Here is a 14,624-nt window from a genome sequence, read left to right as displayed (position 1 = left end):
TTAGTCCCACAAAATCATTCTGAGCACCTATTTTATGCCAGGTACTCTGGGAGTCACTAGCTGTACCAATATGTAAGCGACGATGTGAGAAAGAGGTCCTATTCTAAAGAGCCACTGGAAAGAGATTTAGGCAGGTCTCCCTGGTGCTTCTACATGCCACCTCTGCCAACTGCCTAGCCTCTATTGATGTCCGGTCCCTCCTATGTCAGATTTAAAGGAGGACCCTTACCCTGCCTTCCTTGATCCTTCTATCCTTCTATCGAGGATCATGTGATGTGATGCACATGGAGAGATTTCAACTATAGCGGCATGCTTCTGCTTAGGTGATGTAGCAGTGGGAATGACATGGCCATTAACTTAGAGGGCCTCTGATTGAACTCGCCTTGATGTGCACTGGACATTAACAGTGTTGACGGTGGGCAACAGGAGACTCCTAGGTACCACTGGGTACACACACTGGGTACCGAATCAGTGGCCAGCAGTCAGGAGAGTCTGGGCTTGGATCTCCACCCTACCACCTCCTGGCAGCATGACCTCGTGTAGACTACTTAGCATCACGGATAAACTTGGAATCATAATGTCTCCCAGGATGGTTGTGAGGGGTAGATGAGACAATACAATCGAAGGGCTCACAGCAGGGCTTGGTAGAGTGTTCTCTGGGAGGGGTGGTTGTGTTTTGATGAAGTCACTCCATTTCAGGGTCCAGCCCCAGTTGAGCCCCTGAGAGGATACTGTTCACAAAGCCTGCCATCTAGGTAACTGACACGCAGGTGGGAATTCCAATTCAACCTCTTATTGGGTGGACGCGACTTCACCTGGGGAGACATGGAAATGCCTGTCAAGCCCTTATTCCCCTGCGGCCAAGCTCTCTGGGGAAGCTCACGGCACCAGCTTCTTTCCTGGTAAGCAGTGTCAGAGCAGGAAGAGGTAGGACTGCTTATGTTTGAGGGAATTGTGTCTGGATGACTAATGTGTCCTTCTCCTATGACACCTGCGTCCAGAGGTGTCTGCAGCCAGAACTCTTCCCCTCTGTACAAACAATGCCAAGGTCCAGGGCTCTGTCTTTCCTTTCCATAGTGTTTTTTTCTGAATTATCTCTCTTATGTACTTGATTTGACTTTTTAAAGGTTCAGGCCCTGGTTTCCCTTGCTCCTAGCCTGGCTAGTCCTGCTGCTGGTCTATGACATCTCCTGGCTTATGGAATATCCTCTGCCCACCTGCTGTCACCCCTTGCATATGGATGCTGCCATTCCCTGGTTCCCTGCGTGCAGCCTACACATCAGCTCTTTGCCTCCCTCCAAAGTTCTTGCTTTCATGGAGATGAGTCAATATCTTGGCCCTGCCTAATCTATGCAACCACTTCGTGGCTTTAAGCTCCCAGAGGGCTGAGCTTGGGATCGGTTTTCACTTAGACCCTCACCACCTCCTTCCACAAGGCCACTGATGTCAGGGCCAATGGTAAAAGCAGAGCTCTGATCCTGCTATTGCCCAGCTCCCGATCCTTAGGTGGCTCCCGAGTGCTTTTGAAGTTAAGTACACATTTCACACCTGAGTAGTCAAGGCCTAGCCTCTGCACCTGACCTAGTCTTCCAAGGGGGCTTCCATTTGCTCCCTACCAGCACTGTTGGTTACATTTTCATTGCATTGCTCAATGTTTTCCAGACTTCTCCTTGAAAGCTTTCTGTTTCCATCTCTTTCTTCCTCTTCTCTCCTTTGGAATAACCAGCCCCAGTGAAAGGATGCTCAAGATGGCTCTTTGATGTGGTCAGTGATTCCTCTGCCTGCTGGAATCACAGCTTTATGACCTGAGTTCGAGAGCCCATCTCCAACAACATTTTGTTGACCTACCTCTTCTTATGCTCTAGCATGTGCATCTATAACTTGCCTCCATTGTTTTTCTAGACTTGTGATTATTTCTGTGAATCCCTCATTCATTCCCATTACTGTAAAACCAAAAGTTGTTTGAGGATAAGGACTTGGTCTTAATTCTTTTTCCTTTCCAAGCCACATGCATTGTATTTTCTCAGGAAATAGTGGAACTTTGCAACCGCTCCACCAAGTAGCCATTAGGTAAATGAAGGTGCTGCCTCTACAATTATTGCTTCTCATTTCTTTCCAGATTGCTTGAACTTTACAAATAAGAACTTTTGTTTGTTTATTTGTTTTGTTTTTACAATACTGAGGATTGAACCCAGGGGTACCCTGCCACTGAGCTACATCCCCAGCACTTTTTATTTTTTAAAAATTTGAGACAGGGTCTTGTTAAGCTTCCCAGGCTAAACTCAAACTTACAATCCTCCTGCTTTAGCCTTGTGAGTAGCTGGGATTACAAGTGGGAGACACCATAGCTCACAAAGGAGAGATCTTCTTTTTTTGTTTGTAGTCTTCAACAAAAACCAATTTCAAGCATCATTTGAATAAGTTGCCAGATCAAAAGCAGGCACATTTCAGATCGGGTTAAACATGCACTGATTCTTACTCTATCTGCAGACCTGGAAACTCAAATGGTGATTGCTTGCAAGTTAATCACAATGGCCATTCCTTGCCATATTGATCATTTAAGGAAGTCACATATGGTTTTGTCTCAGATCTAGGAAGACCAAACATGAATTTCTCAAACCTGTCCAACCAATCTCTATTTAGGGATGAAAGATAGAGGTTGGATCATTGTTCAAACAGTTTGATTAGTGAACACACATTTTTATAGTACTTGAAAGATTGTTGAAAATAAGTTCCCATCTTATCACTAGGGGTTACATGCCTGAATCTGTAAAATATTTAGTTAGCAGGTCTTTATATTCTTCCCATGCTGTTAGATATACCTGTTTCCAGACATGTTTTCCAGATGTATCTCAAGAGACTGTAAGGAAAAAAATACTTTTTTTTTTTTTTTTTGGTGTGTTATAGAGATTGAGTCTCTTGACAATGTCTTTAAAAGAAAAAGAATAAAATCTATTTTGCATCAACTGAATGTCTCTAATTGGGTTTTGGAGGCTGAAAAGTTCCCTTCAATGCAGCCAGGGCTTTGGGTAGCCCCAAACCAATTAACTCAAATTATATAATTTTCCTTCCACTCCCCACCCCCAGAGTTTGACTTGTGTGTTTAGTAAAGGGAAGGATTAGCACAGCACTTCGGAGCCACTCTCTGGGTATCTGGCACTATATGTGAACTTAGTCCTGGGTGAGCCAGAAGCATCCTGGCTGGGAAGAGAAAAGCAAGGGAAGCTAGAGTCAACTCGTTTCCTTGGTACAACTCTCCTCTTTCTTGGGATACAATGGAATTTGGCATAAATATATGACTGGATTACCAGAGAGCTGAAAGCATCCTAGCTTTTAAATGGAAACGAGCAAGGTTTAACCCTCCTAAATCTCTGAAAATGTGCAGGAGCTGATTAAAGCAACAAAGTCATGAGTTGATCAGAGAGAAATCCGAACAGTTGAGGAATTTGAACAGGTGTGTGTGTGTGTGTGTGTGTGTGTGTGTGTATGAGTGTTTTCAAAGCAAAAAGACTTACATGGAGTAGATTTCATCTTCTCTTTCCAAATGATTTGTTAAGTTTTGGTTGAATATTAGACAAATGATAAAATTAAGTAATGAGTCCACGTGCATATTTTTCAAATAAAAAAACACAATGATTTTGAAAGGCGAAATAATACTCTACATTGCAACTACATCACAAAAATATTTAGGAAATTTTGTTACAAACAGCTTCATTTCTTTTCTATTTTATATAAAAGATTGTATTCTTGTAACAAGAGCCCTGTAATGAGGCTGTAAAATATAAACAAATTTAAAATAGCTTTGTTTTAATAAGATAGGGTAATTAACAGTGCCCAGATTGGCAGGGCCCTTCAGGGAAGCCCTTTCTCATAATTATTGGCCTAAGAATCCCAGCTCCTAAGTGCTGACCTTTTAGGTACCAAACAGAGAAAGAAAAAGTAGACACCCCCAAACGTCTCTCTTCTCGTCTAAGCATATGAAATACGGCGCTGACCTTACTCTGGTATTTTCTCACACATTCTTTTCTGAGGGAACGCTGCCCTGGATACTGTTGGCTGCTTCAACTATTAGAATTGAATGGTTTCCTGTAACAGAATTCTGTGCTATTGTAGGTTCTGGGAGTTATCTTCCAAGCTTGACTTTTTGTTCATAGGTCTTCAAAAGGAACTCTAGTGAAATTCAAGTTCTCCGGGAAGTTGCAAGTGGATTTCCTACAGCACCCATAGGTAAAATAGTGTTTTGTCATCTTTTGATGATTTCGTCTCTAGGATTTTCTGAGATCTATGGTAGAGAGTCTAGAGAATCTATGGTTATATCTTAATTTTTGGAACATGCCACTTATTTTTCTGACTGCTGATTATTAATGTCTGGGGACCCCTGTGACTTACAGGTTGAAGTTTAATTCTGCTTGCGCTGGGAGGACAGAGGGGCATCTGTGGTGGATGGAGGCTTTAAGGTAGAAAAGGAGACAGGGTCCTAATGGTGCTTCTATCCATTGGATGCAAGTTAATGAGCTGTGTTAATTAACTTCCATCTCAATGTCTCATTTCCTTGGTTCTCTTTCAGAAGCTAGACTCAGCTGAGAAACACATGCCTTGGCCCACTGGGACATGGTACCAATGACCAAGGCATGGGCTTTTTCTGTTGATTGTCTTTGGGAGGTTAATTCTCAAATTCGCAGGCTGCAGCCCCAGATATTCAGCTAAGATATTCAGGTAAGACTCAAGTTCAAATTCTGAGGAGAATGTTAACAACTACTCGGTCTGCTACATCCTGTTAAAGATAGAACCATGGCAGCCCAGAAAGGAAGGTGACTTTTTTAAGGCCACATGGTGACCTCATGGTATAGCCTGAGTAGAACCTGGTTCTCCTGACTCAAGTGAAGAACAACCCAGAGCTATCAAGCTGATCAATTTTTTTTTTGTACTGGTGCGATTGAATTCAGGGGTGCTCTACCTCTGAGCTACAGCCCCAGTCCTTTTTTATTTTTTATTTTGAGATAGTGTAAAAGTTGTCAAGGCCTCAAAACTTAGGATCCTCCTGCCCTAGGCTCCCATGTTACTGGGTTTGCAGGCATAGTATGTCTGGCTGCTGATCACATCCTAATCACAGGAACATGTTACTTATTCTTCTGATTGTGATGATTGCTGATGTCTGAGGACCCCTATGACTTACAGGTTGAAGTTCTGCCCTGCTTTTCGTGATAGGACAGAAGGGGCTTCCGTGGTGAAGATTTGAGGTGGAAAGCACACAGGGTTCCTCTGGTGCTTCTGGGTGCAAGTCTATGAATTGTATTCATTAACATAAAATTGCTGCTTCCATCTGGAAGCCTTCCCCAGCACTCTGCTTTGGGATTCTACCAAAACCAAAGCACCTCTTTGGTTAATTTTAAAAGTATGTTGAGAAGGATAATGTTTGGCCACTTCCCTGCTTGGCTTTACCTCCATGTGCTGGGTGTAATGATCCAGAGAGAATCAATTGGACACTGCATTTTAAAGATAAGCATTGGGATTCTACTTCTGGGTAACCTGGTGACCCCAATCAATCTTTGTCTTACAAACCCTCTGAAGATTTGATGCTCTGGTCCGCAATTAAGTCCCAGCTTCCAAGGATGGCAACAGATGTTGCAATCCAAACACCTTTATTAACTATTTATCTTCAGATGTGTATCAACGACCTCTTGGCCAACAGAAACAGTGGACTGCTGCTTAAATGGAAAATTGCACTCTTTCATCTTCAAGCTCTTTTACTCTGTAATCTCTTTGAGAAGAAATAAAGAGATATATTAAGAAAGAAGCTGACAATATTGAGTTGCTTGAAGTTTTTTGCCTTTTCTAAAAGCGGTTGTTATCTAGGCAGTGAAAATATTTCTTTTAAGTTGCATACCCCCATCACACCAGACATGAGATGGTATTTAGGGGAAGCAGATAACAGAAGCGGAGATTTCAATGTTTGATGGCTTCTTTTTTTTCTTATAAAACTTGCTAATTATATATCATTTGCTAGACTTCGGCCCTGTTCAAACTAGAGCTGCAAGCCCATAAAGAATAATTCTTGCCACCTACCTGCCTTACAAGAATGTCATGAAGATTATAAATGACAATGGGGTAATTTAAGCCCTGAGAATGAAACACAAGGCCAAAATATTTTAAGCAGGACCCTGCGTAATCCTTTGCAATTGAGCTCGTCAAGGTTTGTTCTACAGCTGAGCTCTTGTCTGGAGTTTATTGAGGTTATTCCACAGAAAGGAAAATAGACTATTGTGGGTCAAGGAGGTTTCCTCGCCCTTAATTTAACTCACTCACTACACTTGCTAAATTCCTCTCACACAGGTAGGGGAGAGGGCAGGTTTTTGCTTCAAGGGCAGGAGGGAACTCACAGGGAGATGGTGAAACCTTCCAAGAGCTCTCACTGCCATTTGTCTTCATAAAATTTGCAAATCTTAGATATTTCACCATAATACCATCAGACTTTCCTAAAGCTAAGTGGAGTTAAAGTGGCCCCAGAGCTACTGTGCATTCTAGCTAAGGGGACCTTACATTAGTAACACTTTAGTTGAGATTTGTGTGCTATATTTGTGTGGTTTGCTGTCCTAGAATTCTGTGTGTGACTAAATCATTGCTAGCCTTTCTGATGTACAAATAACTTTCAGGAATACTACCCCTCTAGGCAGACTTTAGCTACCATCATGGCATATAGCTGCAAACCAAAGGTTCCAAAAAAATTAAACTAAACACCAGAGGTCTGTGGGGAATGGAGGATAAGTAGTATGCAAGGGTTGGAGTTAGAAGTCAGCCTGTGGAAAATGTGTCTAATCACCATATGTGTACAATTGTAAATGAAAGAGCCTATTCAATGCCTGGCTAAAAGAAAATTCTCTCTGTCAGAACTATACTTAAAAGTGTTATTTATAATTACAAACATAGTGTATGTTTTTTTTCTTTTTAAATGGCAATTGTGTGGAATAGAATTCATTGAATTTCTATGTTTATAGACTCAGACTTGAAGTACTACAAAAAAGCAAGTACATCTAGTGAGAATTTGTGAGTTTTAAGTATTCCCAACTTTCCCCTCCTTCCCTTTTCTCCCTCCTTCTCTCCCTCTATCTATCTGTCTGTCTATCTATCTATCGTCATTTCAGTACTGGGAATTGAACCCAGTGATGCTTTACCACCGACCCATATCAGTTGTCCTTTTTAAAAATATTTTTATTTTGAGACAGGGTCTTGCTAAGTTTCCTAGGCTAGCCTTGAACATATGATCCTCCTGCCTCAGCCTCCAGAGTCTCTGGGATTTCAGATTGTGTGCCACTGTGCCTGGATTCAACTTTCAATAAAACAAAAATAAATTCCAGCCAACTCTTCTAAAAGAATGAACAAATTATCCTTGTGTTATTTCTATTGAAAATAAAATAACAAAATCATTGGCCTATCAAAGGCAAACAAAAAGTAATAAAATACATTATTAAACATGTATTTTGAAAGTATTATAGAGGCATATTAAGCAATTAGTTCTTAAACATACTATTTTTTAAATTTTAAGATGTTTATGGCATTTGCCAATATTCTAAATAAGTATCTATCTTGCTACCTACTTTTAAATTTGTAATTCTTTGTCTTATTTTTCTCCCCAAAGGCCCACAAAATTATATGTAAAAATCTGTCTCTGGGCTGGGTGGAGGTGTCAGACAGAAAAACTTAATCCTCCATCAAAGATTATTTGATTCAGAGGGGACCTTGGAGGCCAACTCCATCCAGGTTCTTTGCCCTCCTCCACGTCCTCCCCACAATGTTTAAGGAAACAAAGGCTTTGAAGGGAAGCTCTGCCCATGACCACACAGCCCCTATATGGCAGAAACCGGACCTAAGGGAAATAAGAGAGCAAGCCATATGGGTATCTAGAGCTTTGTACGGAGAGGAAAGAGCAGCTTCTGAGCCAGGCATGTGCATGGCTTCTGGGGGAAGCAGCAGGAACTCCAAAGTGCTTTGGTGGGTGAGGAAGGAAGGGAAAGGGAGGCAGGAGCAGGAGAGGACAGAGAGCACAAGAGTGCAGCCCCCTCCCCCCGGAGGCGGGGATGAGCGCACTGCAACTTGTGAATGTCAGAGTGACATGGACTGATAGGCACCTGTCATCCCTGGCTGTCCAGAGCAGGGTCCAGAGGAGACAGTGCCCACAATCACTTCCCTTGTGAGGTGCAGAATGGCAGGTGTCTCAAAGCTCTGAAGACGATGCTTCTGCAAAGAATAAGCTGGATACCATCAAGCAGGGAGGGCGGGCAGAGGGAATGGCATGTTTGTAAAGGAAATGACTCAAACAAGGTGACTGGGAGTGGGGAAGCTGTGCCTTCAGGAGAATTATCAGTCAATTTTTGTGCCCCTCAGAGACGGGGACAGTACCTTTATCAAGCTGGTAGAAGGCTTGCAATGAGAACACATTTGCGTGGCAGTTTGGAGGCACAGAGTGAGTGGCAGCTCTCACTGTTACGAAGGCATTTGTTATTAAATGTTCAACAAAGCTGAAGCATAAGAAGAAAATGGGCAGAAACATAGAAACTTAACCAACAAGGAAGACCTTTGAATTCCATTCTGGGGAAACAAAGTGGAAGGACATCACCCAATCTCTTCAGGGAGAGCTCCCCAGGGTAGCTTGATTATTAAAGTCCCCAGAATTGCTTATTGGAAATGAAATTCTCCAGCCCCTATTCCAGCATGGGGCCCAGGAAACTGGATTTTACAGTTGCAGGTTATTCTTATGTTGGTGCTGCTTAAGAAATGTTTTTTGTTTGTTTGTTTTGGTCCTGGGGATTAAATCCAGGGGCACTTAACCACTGAGCCACATCCCCAGCCCTTTTTATTTTTTATTTTGGGACAGGGTCTTGCAAAGTTGGTTAGGGCCTTGCTAAGTTGCTGAGGCTGGCTTCAAACTTGCTAAGCCCCTGCCTCAGCCTCCTGAGCCTCTGGAATTATAGGTGTGCACCACTGTGCCCAGCTAAGAAATTGTTTTATGATTATTATTTAATTTAGGGATTGTGAGTGGACATGGTCTCCCACTGACAAGTGGTGGATAGATCTATTGCAAATGGAAGCTACAGTGATGAGTTTCTAGTTGGTCAGGGGAGAAAGCATGTGGCCTGGAATTGAAGGAGAGCTCCGGGGTCCTTTAAGAGGCCTTTCCCTGGGAGGCTGGGTAGGGCAGTGGCTGGAGCTCCCCTTCCCATCTCAGTCCCACCTCCAGAACCCCTGGTCACTGTGTGTCTTTGGGTGATTCATGCCTTTTCTCTGAGCTGCAACTTCCTCCTCTGTTTTGGAAAAAAAAAAAAAAGAGTCAAGAGGGCGAGTTGGGCAAACTCTAAAGTCCCTTCCAGCTCCAAGTTTATCTATTTATCAAACAGCCTAATCTTTGCAAAGACACTTGCAATGGCTACAGCCTGGAGACAGTCTTTGCAAACTTTGCCGCCAGACTCAAGGCTTTCAGGGTTACAAAAAGGGCACCAAACACCACACCATCAAGATAAGAGGAGGAATACCTCAAAGGGCCTTTCTCCCTGGTGTTCACATGCACCTCCTCATGCTGAAGCTGGGAGGCCCCAGACTGTCTGATTTAACCCTTATCGCACGGCACCTTTTGGGGGAGTGGAGGAAGCAGTTAGGTGGTGCTATCTGCATCTGACTTCCTGGCACTGGGAGGGCGCGCAGCCCTTTCTTTGCCTGAAACAAACGAATTGGATTTTACAGCCCTCTGGTTGGAAGCCTTGTGATTCTGTGGTGTGGAGAACAACAACAACAACAAAACAAAACAAAAAAAAAAAACAAAAAAACAGCCTTCGGTTTTGGATGAATCACTTACACTCAATTTCTTTATCTCAAAAATTTCGGTTTCCTTGAAGAAGATACTTTTGTTTTATAATTGATGTAAAATTCTGATGCTGTTGACTTACTGCATCCCTTTATTCTTCCTAACAAAATTATGGGATAGTCTGATTTTTGCTTATTATTATTATTATTATTCTGGAATTGAACCCAGGGTGCTCTACCATTGAGCTAAATCCCCAGACATTTTTATTTTGAGACACTGAGGGTCTTACCAAGTTGCTGAGGTTGGTCTCAAATATGTGATCTTCTTGCTTTAGCCTCTTTCATTGCTGAAATTACAGGCATGCACCACCACACCTGGCCTAATAATCTGATTTTTTTAGAATTAGTTTACAAATAATAGTTTGAACCAGTTGTGGTGGTAATGCACCCACAGTTCCAGCTGTTTGGGAGGCTGAGGCAGGAGAATCCCTTTATCTTAGGAGTTTGAGGCCAGACTGGACAACATGATTAGACCTTATCTTAAGGGGAAAAAAAGTTTCATCTGAAGCAAACGTTCATTTTGTATTCATCTTCTTACTGTTAAAAGCATCTTTACATTTTGGGACAAAAAGTAGTAAATAGGGACCTTAACAAGGGCCTTCCTCCTACGAGTCTCAAACCCATATCTCTGCACCTGCAGATTTGAGAGATCTGACTTAATTTTAAGAGACCCATTAAGTTTTAGACTGAGTGTATTCATGAAATCTCTGCCTAAAGATTCACAATGAGGGCTGGGGTTGTGGCTCAGTGGTAGAGCGCTTGCCTAGCATGTGTGAGGCACTGGGTTCGATCCTCAGCACCACATAATAATAAATACATAATTAAAGTTATGTCCATCTATACTTAAAAAAATATTTAAAAAAAAGATTCACAATGATTTCTTAATATATGTCCTAAAGCAAGAGCAGGGATACATTTAGGCTATAATCACTTGCTAATTAATTTCCTTGTTTCCAGATTCAGGGGTGTGGGGCTCATCATTTGCAAAGGGGAAAAATGTGAAATCTCAGGAAAATACGCATCACTAGGCTGTGAGGGGGTGGCTATGTGGGGATTAGTTCGTGGTAACACCATCCACTGACAAGAAAATGGTGACATTTTTCTGCCAAAGGCTGAAGGAGCCAAGAGGGTTGGGAGTCAATTCCTGGCCACAACTTGCCTCTGGCTGTGTAGACAGCTCCTGGGCCATTATTTCTTACACTGTTATTTTCCTCCTCCCGTGGAGTCTCCCATGCACTGAGGAAAGCATCCGTCTCTCCATGGACAGGCATCCGCCAGCAGGGTTCACCTTCCTTCCCTGCAGCCGCCTGCCTGGGCTTCTGAGCTGGGGCTGACTTCCCACCATGAGGCAGGGCACAGAGAGCAAGGGGGTCTTCTCCAGGGTCAGTCCCTGAGTGCACTTTCCACATCCTCTTCCACAGCACAATGGGTCCTCAATAAAGCCACTCTGCATATGCCAGTCCCAGGGGAGCTCCCAGAATCCCCTTTAGCTACTGAGCCTTCAGAGGTGGAGGTGGGAGACTGAGTGCCAGAGGTCTCCCACCTGAATGTCTGAGAGGAGGAGTTAAAAAGTAATGTCATCTGAGAGTGTCAATGTGCATTTCTGTTTGACTTCAGGGACGTTCTGGGACAGATATTCATTGAGCCCTGTGCTCAAGCATGTCTCACGGCGTAGACACAAGAAAGAGATGCGGCCCAGCTGGGCATCCGAGGTCCAGACAAACTCCTTGCCAGAATCCTGAGCTTCCTTCTTCACTGAAAGTTTGGAGGCTTGATGGATAGGCACAAGGGGACAAGGAGGTGCTAAGGGCAGACCCTACTTCTCCAGGCTCCGAGTCCTCAGGCAGTGTCCATCTCTGGTGACCTTGACACCCTGTGACCTTGGCTCCAGAAGCAGTGAGCACCAGCTCTGCCCTACTTGCTGGACTCACTTCTCTTAAACCAAGGTCAAGGTCTGCCCCTTTTGCTTGCTGACTTCTTCTCCTTCTCACACCCCTCATCTGGTTTTTGTTCCAATCCCTCCTATTCTTTCCCCGACCAGTCCTAAACAAGATGTGGAAAGATGTGGAAGGTTGAATCTTTTACAGTAGGAAAATATTCTAGCCCAGTTCTCCAATAATGAAATACGCTGCCTCAGACCTCACCCAGTAGCAAGTGTACATGATGGGCTTGGTGAATGGTCACCCACTGGGGAGACTGGAGGAACTGCAGAAACCCTTCCTGATGCACTTACCTACTGAAGTACATTAACACCCTGCCCTCCAACTCAGTGGCTTAACACAATAGTGACTTATTTCTCACAACTCTATTGGTTGGATGAGCTCAGCTGGGAAGTTTTTCTGCAGTTCTTGCTTGAGTCACTCAAATGACTGCAGCCATTTGACAGATTGACTGGAGCTGGGGGAATGAAGATGGCTCCCTTGCATACCTAGTAGTAGCTATCAGCTGGGCCTCCTTCTCTGTACCTGCCCTTATGCATCTCCTGATGTGGTGGTAACTTTGCAGGAAAGGTTGTGAGGCTTCTCAGAGCTTACCATGAGCAGCACATAAAATGTTGCTTCTGTCCTGTTCTGTTAGTCAAAATGAGCCCCCTGCCCCCAGGTTCCAGGGATGGGAAATAGACTCTACCATCACATGAGAAGAGCTGAAAGTATGTGTGATCATATTTAATTCACCACACATCCCAAACTGCCATTGATTCTGAGTATTCCTTCAGAGTCTGTGAGCCTCTGAGACGGCCGTGTGGTAAGTTGCTGTAATAGGAAGGGGCTCTAGTGGGCTGGCTGCCCACCAAATATCAATCCAACCCCCTTGCCCTATCTCCTCCCTGTCAGTTCATTAGGGGAAGCTGGCCTCACCCCAGCTTCGTTAGGAGAGCTAATGAGTGAAATGCCTCACTCTCTGGCTCTGGAACACAGATCTACATCCATAATCGCATATCATTATCCTGACCACAGAGATTGGTTGATAAAAGATGTGCAATCTCATGCAGACCAACGAAACATTAGGGAATGTTTTCTAGAAACTTCTGGGAAAGAAGTTTCCTCATTCTTAAGAAAGAACCACTGGAAAGGACAAGTTCTCTTCTCTGAGTGTAGAGTTGAGGGTTGGAACTGCTGCCTTCTTGTTTACAAACTAAAACCATCAAAGAGGAGGGCTAAGTCCAGAGACCGGCCAGAAATGGAGCAGGAACCCTGATCATTCCATTCCTGAGCCCTGGTCTCCACCTCTGGACTTGTTTCTGCTACATAAACTAATGTCGGTTCTTTAGTGGCTAAATCCATTTCAATTGGATTTTCTATTTCCTGCAACATTGAATATTATATCTGTAGCCCAGAGCTTGAAGTTGCTAGATGACAAATCAAATAACTCCATTAATAGGTTGAAAGCAGGTAATGACTTTCAAAGAGAATGATAACTGATGAATTTTTGTTTTCCTTTCCTAAAACATGATGAAATGCAAGATTCTTTATGTCATAATAGAAATAGAAAAAACCTTAGACATCATTTTCTCAACCACCTCACTCAAAAGATGAGGAATCCAAGACCCAGATACTTGAGCAGAACTGTGACAGGAATGTCACAGCTCCCATCTGGCCACTGCACTACATGGCCTCCCTCTGCATCTCCTGATGTGCCATTGTTCACATACCTGAAGCACAGGGACCCTTAAATGTGAATTTCTAAACAATGTTGCAGTTTCTTAAAAACTTTAATATGTGTCTGCCTATGACCAGCATTTACACTGCTAGATATTTGCTCTGGAGGAATGAAATAATTCATCTTCATAAAGAATTACACAAGAATTTTCATAGCAGTTTCATTCATAATGGCCAGAAAGTGGACGCATCCCAGATGTCCAACAACAGGTGAAGGAATAAACACTAAACAGAGGATATTCACAGTAAGAAAAGAGAGGAACAAATATCTGTGAATATCAAAAACATGCCAAGGGATGAAGCCAGCCATGAAAGAGGACACATTGTATGATTCCATTTGTTGAAAGTTCTAGAATAGGAAACCCAATCTGGAAGACGGAAGTCAGGCCAGTGGTTGCTGCACGAGGAAGGGTCATGAGGGACATTTCTGGAGTGACAGAAATATTCTGTACCTATCCTGAATGGGGCACAGAGGTGTGTTCATTGGTCAAACCTGAACAAGACTTGGGCTCTGAGTATTTCACTGTTAAGTGAATTATACCTCCAAGAAGAGTTTTGAAGTGAATTTCTTGCCACGGGCAGGAAGGCGTGATATTAGCCCTCTGTCTAGTTGGAGGGGGAGTGTCTGAGCTCAGAACAGTGAGGCTGCTAGAATGGGCTGCAGTGGTGTGTCCTGGAGCCAGGGTGGGAGGGCTGTCTATTCCCGCTTGTGCTAGAAGCTGGGGTCAGCCAGCTTCCTGTGCTCTCTGACAGAGCCGAGCCGTCAGGATGGGCCCAACCACAGCTGCTGTAATAGCAGGTTGGGAGTGCCATTTCCTTTGGGCCCCGCAGCCACATCCTGGGGACTAGCCATCCTCTTTGGCCTGCTTCCCCTCACCATTGACTGCCTCATGGAGTTCACCAAAGAACCTTCCCTTTCCTCACCCTCAGATACCATTTCCAGAATCTTCCTGGACCCAGGCTGTACTTTTACATCATAAAAATTTCGTGGGTGATAAATTCTGGCTTTCTGATATTCAAGGACTGCTGCACTGGGTCATTGCAGCCATTTTTTCTATAAGTTTTTAAAATTCAATTTCCATTTTTTTTTCATGTTCCTTGCCTAATCGT

This window comes from Marmota marmota, unplaced genomic scaffold (assembly GCF_001458135.2).
Source record: "Marmota marmota marmota unplaced genomic scaffold, marMar, whole genome shotgun sequence".
Classification (NCBI taxonomy): Eukaryota; Metazoa; Chordata; class Mammalia; order Rodentia; family Sciuridae; genus Marmota; species Marmota marmota.
This window is presented reverse-complemented; position numbering follows the sequence as displayed.